The sequence below is a fragment of the Anarrhichthys ocellatus genome, unplaced genomic scaffold (assembly GCF_004355925.1).
Source record: "Anarrhichthys ocellatus isolate YVR2014 unplaced genomic scaffold, GSC_Weel_1.0 scaffold40, whole genome shotgun sequence".
In the NCBI taxonomy this organism is placed as follows: Eukaryota; Metazoa; Chordata; class Actinopteri; order Perciformes; family Anarhichadidae; genus Anarrhichthys; species Anarrhichthys ocellatus.
The window spans coordinates 1,833,086-1,839,116 of NW_022280070.1; positions in this window are offsets into that span (position 1 = coordinate 1,833,086).

The following is a 6,031-nucleotide window of genomic DNA, read 5'->3' on the forward strand; positions in this document are numbered from 1 at the left end:
GAGTAAAAATCAGTAAAAGTCATCATCAATCATAGTAATTATGGTAAATATGGGGCTAATTTTAACAATTATATACATAAATGTCAGGTAGCTTAATATACACTAATGCATCATAATTTATTAGTTGATTTATATTTTGTAATGATAATCTAAATCTGCAAAGTAACCAATAACTAAAGGTCCCAGATAAATAAGAAAGTGCAATATTTGTCTCTGAAATGTAGACTAAAGGTATAAAGTACCATTATTAAGAAAATGACTAGGGTACTGTACAAATACTTCAAAATGTATTTTATTAAGTGCAGTGCTTGAGTGAATGTACTTGGTTACCTTTCACCACAGAAATAGATTATAATATTCATAACTATGTTTTAATTAGTGACGACCTGAAACTAAGAATCATGTTTTTGTTAGCTTAGAATGAACCCTTCATATATACAGAAGCCCAGAATGGACAAACCAAACACTGGCTTTTATGTCACCTGAAGGCCACTGTTAGTTCTCCGACACACTTGGAGAGGGAGTGATGAGCGGAGGGGCATTCAGGCGGTTGCAACTTCACCGCTACTAGCCACTAAAGCCTAGCACTGGTCCTTTAAACAATTCATAAATTGATCAAATTGACATGTTTACATCTACAATTCCATATCAACAGATGAAATTGCATCAGCTGATGCTGATATAATCTAAAGCTCCAGAACTAAATGGAGCTTGAGGTAAGATTGTTTTGACAACTATATTCATCTACGAAATCCAAACTAGAAAGGGATAAATGTGAAAAGAATTGAATGTGATTTGGTTGGCAAGTGATGTTTCAATATACAGTATATCAGCCTGGTGCTGATATGATGTTCCTTCAACTTTGCAGAGTGGATGAGGTGCTGCTTTCCATGACAAACATGCAGGATGAATTCACAGAATACAACTTTAAACAGGTATGAACCTTGCATACACAGTTTGGTGCCTGTTGTCATACATTGATGCCCTACATCCACTTTTCCCTGCATGCTCCTCTTTGCTGGAGCAGATCCACGCCACCTGCAGAGATAATTATCCCCTGACTGAATCCAACATAAAAGCAGGGTACCTCAGCGCGGAGCCTGCAAAAGCCGGCTAACGTCTGAGCAGTCCTGCCAATCGCAGCGATGCCTCATTAGGTGCGTCTGTGCAGCATTCTGGAACATGTCTTTGAAGTTTCACTCGGCACAAGAATAGATCCCAGAGTAAAAAAAAATATATTTAACAATGCGAGCTTGGGTTAGGGGACAGAAGTATAGATTCTCATAGTTTCACTGAAACACCTTTACAACTCAACATCATGACCACGATGATGAATTATTTCTGTATTTGCTGCTCACACAGACATCCACCCTTTCATCCACCTAGCCTAAGGGCAGTTAGTTGTCTTTCTTCTCATGTAACTGTCCTTGAAGGTGCTGAGGTTGCTGTCATGAGAAAAGGAGCTGTAGAGGAATGTCTTTACGTTATTTAGTGCACTGAGTTTTCAGAAAAACAAACACTTTATTCCTGGTGAATTGTTTTGTTTTTCTTTCATTTCCCATGTTGTAGATAACAGAGAGGTCCTCTGACACGCAGGATGTGATGCGTTTGACACGTTTGGCAGCAGCAGTTGTTTGGACCAGCAACTGTAAGAATTTGATAATTAGCATGAATGAACAGCTAAGACTGCTGGGAAATGCACAGGAGAAACATCAAAACAATATATGTTAATCACCAAAGCTCTCACTAATATAGCAGACAAAGTAAATAAACAACCCAGAGACATGATAGTAGAACAAATCAACAAAAATGCTCCATGATGTTGTTGCGCCTCCTTATTATTGTTATAAGATATATTACTATTATAAAGTTATTTTTAATCAAAAGAAAATGTATAAAAAAAAATAAAAGCACCAGACTTTTGCAACTACTTTTTTTTTTAATTAAGAAATGAATTGGCTGATTGATCAATATTGGTTGCGGCCATAATACGACGTGCACAATTACAAAAAAATAAAAATAATCACTACATATTCTTGCCACGGAGTTGCAGTAATATGTAAGTTACAGTGTTCCAATAAACATTTATTTGTAAATGAGGACGAGGCCAGTTGTCCTCTGGCTACAGGAAGCAGGTGGAGTTTTCTGAAGTTTCCTCTTGAATCTGTTGTTTCACTGCAGGTTTACAGAAGCAGCCATTAGTATGTTGGAATGTTTGCCCACTGGCTATAATTGAAGCCAATGGATTGTATCACAACAGAAATGTCCACCTGTTGTCTCCTCCACAAAATGTGAGAGACAAACTGGTGTGCCAGCTGCTGAGAGCTTCAGTCGACACGATGTAGTAAATGATGCATGACAACAACAACTCAACTCAACCCAACAACTCCTCTTTATTTCATTTCCCATGATTCCAGACATGCTCCTCGCATCATGGATGGATTCATCACATACCGAGTTAGTTCATATCTATGTAATTTGCTCTCATACACTAAACAGAAGGGAAACGGGAACATATTTCTTCTTAGTTATTGGAATATGGATCATCGTAGCTTTGGACTGTCAGCCTATTATGACGGATCAATGTGGAGAGAGGAAGTGGGTTTGTTTACAGTCCCAGTGGCCTTTCATGGCATGTGTGGCCTCATGCAGAGGAGTTTACACATACAAGTGTGTGTATGTGTGAAGGGTGGTGGTGGTGGTGGTGGTGGTGGAGGTGGTGGTGGTGGAGGGGGTGGGGGGGGGGTCTTTCTTTAACAGATGGCTGAGGGTGGCCTTTGAGAAGCTGTGGATCTGGAGCAGCACTCTGATGATTTATCTATTTCTTGCCGTCTCCTCATCAGAAACAGTGGGAAACATTCTTCACTGTCGGTGCTTGACAACAGTCTTTGTGTTCGATGCCTGTTGTTGAGAGAGTTGCATGCGACACAGATATGCTTCCCTCAGCCTGCCTGGCAGGTGTGGTCGTTTAAGCGGCAAATCAATCAACTTTTGCAATTTCTTGCCCTGTTATTTTCACATTATTTTGATGTCTAAGATTGTGATTAAATTCAATGTCTATGTGTTAAAGCGATGGGTTCAGCCTTCAGATGTAATCAAGTTTTTTTTCCTCTCATATTTCCCTGCATGAGTTCAGGCTTTACTTCAAGCGACTGAAAAAATATTTGCTTGAAAATAGAAATGTAGAAATTGTTTTCATCTCCTCCAACAATATATTGGAAAATATTACCGGCCAGTCTGCAGAGAGAATTGTTGTCGGAGCCCTTGTACCCCCTATTGTATTCTCTATGCCCATCTTATGTGTTTTGCGGGGGTGGTAATGCTTCCCAGATTTGAGAAAAAAAAAAAAGAAGATGTTTTGTTTTCTCTGTTTTATCAGCACTCTGAAGCTGGAGGCAAACCATGACAACACCATCTGTACCAGAAATGCTGCAGAAGAACAGAGACAACCCATAAATGTTGGTGAAGAGGAATTACTCTAAAAGATGGGGTCTAAGGCAAAGGTAAGATAAAAGTACAAACCCCAAGAAACACAAACAGGTATAAGAAATCTACGTTTTATTCTGAGTTTGGTTTGTTTTAGACTTAAACTCAGAAGCCACCACCACCACCACCACCTGAAGGGATCTGAGAGTCATTTCTTTGTGGCTCGTTACATCCGATTGATTTGTGTTTTGTGCATAAGAGTCATCACCTGTCCGCTTTGTGTTTGACATTTACAGTTTGACAACTTGTGATTTGTAACAAAACAATTTCATGCAGCTGCATTAAGCTTGAATGAGCATGCATTCCTAGAAACAAAACTCAGCATGGCTGCCACAAATGGCTGCGCCATTGTCAAACAATTTCTTGATAATTCAATGAGAAACGATTGAAGTGTAGTGTGAGTTCAGTGACGTGTGGTGGTCGGGGAGTGCTGCACAATGTGACTGGGAGGAAGTTGGGCTCTCTCAGCCTGCAGCCACTGTGACCTGGATCTAGATTTGCATCAGAAATGGCAGAAATAGATGGACAGATGAAGTGCACGATGTCAGAAAAGTGTTCTTAATAAGAGTAACCATTTTCTAAATAAATACTTGGCAGATCCAAGTCTTTTGGGTCCCTTAAACTGATGATCAAAATTTGGTATAATTCTCCTTAAAATTGCTTGTTCTACTCACAAAAGTAACAGTGACTCTAAATGTATTCATTAAATTTCCCGTATTTGGCAGAGCACCCCACATTTTGCCAGTTTTCATTATCTCAAAACTTGTTCAAGAGCTACCAAGTCCCCAAATGTCCTTGTCCAATTGTTCACTATAAGAAAATAAGTCTATCTTCATACAGTAAAAATGGTAGTTTAGGGGCCAGCAGTTCTAACCTGACCCACCAGATGGTTTGTTACACAGAACCATCTGAGAAGCTGTCATTGGAAGCTGTTTGGAAAAGGGCAGGCACTTTCAAAAGATACTTGGCAGGTGATTGGATGAAGCATCTGTCAATCAAACTCTTGCCAAAGAGAGTTGGGAGAAGTGCAAAAAACATATTGTCCTTCAAGAAAAGCCTTCAGTGCCATTCTTTGCTCCGATTAATATCATAAAATACTCTGCGGTTCTGATATAGCTGATGCTATTGCAGCACCTATGCTAACCTCTTCAGAAGCAGCCATTGTTGTTTAGAACAAACCAAACAGTGTCTCACACACACCTAAGCCTCACCTGTAGCTGGCTCACAGGACGCTGACTGGTCCACGCTCCACATGTTTAGTCTCAGTATACCCCAAGACGATTTGGCACTTAAAGGTTTGTGGAACAGAAGCAACAAACACTTCTATTGTGGAAACAAATAATCAAGAAGAAGTCTTCTGAGATCCATCCAATGACGGTGTCTTTGTATTCTTCCCTTGACAAACCTAGTGCACCTACCCGGTGCAGAGGAGAGGTGTAGACATTGTCAGATGGAAAATCTCTTTTTCCAATTTGCACGTGTTTCTGATGGCCATGGTGGAAAGGGCTACTTATGATGAGAATGTGAATAGATTCATTCACATATTCTGTTCATTGTGAGTTTTCTGCATCTGGCAACAATACAGCAAGCAGAATAGCTTTGTATGATACTCTGTTTAAGAAGCCAATGACATAATGACAGTCTGAATAGATCATCCAGTGAATACACTTTTATCTTTACATGCAGACTAAGACTAAGTGCGACTTGTGGTAAAGTTTGCATTTAATGACCCTAATCATAAAACCTGTTATGCTCATAAAGTTCTCTGGCCTTTCAACGTTATAAAAAGACAATTTTCTGTGAAGAGCGACTTAAAAGTCTCTTGACTTTCAGAAAGGGGCTCAGAAAAAAAAGTCCGAAAGCAAAACTCGAGTTTTTCTGAATGTACCCAGCTTTACCCGAGGGACGTCCAATCCCTGTGGCTCCAAAGGCTTACACGACTTCCTATTTTATAAGCAGCTGAGCAAGAACTGCTGGAAGCTCTCTGCTACTGAGAACGATACAATGGTGCTGGGTGAGGTGGGCTCAGATAAACGGTGGGGGGGGGACGCAGTGGAGTATAGGACAAATAAACGTCCTTGAGAATCAAAGACTCCAGCAGGCTTTTAGCCAAATGGCTCTGCTTTCCCTATTTTGCTCGTCCTAGTCTCCTCAGTGATGCTGAAATCCCTGTCTTGGCAGGCAAACAGAAAAACGGCAAACATTTTCCTTTTGTTGCTTTTTGCAGCAGATTAAAGGATGCCGTAGACTAGCAGAGCTTCTGAGTAGTTGTGTCCTAGTATTTGTGGATTCTGTGTGTAGTTCATTTAGTAATACAATCATCTGAGTTCCACGATACAGAAAATGAGGTTTGTCACGTCTTATACGATTACAGTTTAGTCTCAATTGGATTATATTCTCCTAATATTTGATCAGATCTAGAAATCAAGTATATGAAAGTATTTGGAGTGACAGTCCGTGTGTGGGATGTTTCTATACACCCTGAATCTTTCTGCACAGTTTTCATTTTTTATAACTCAAACCTATTTGCTATTAGTTGATGATG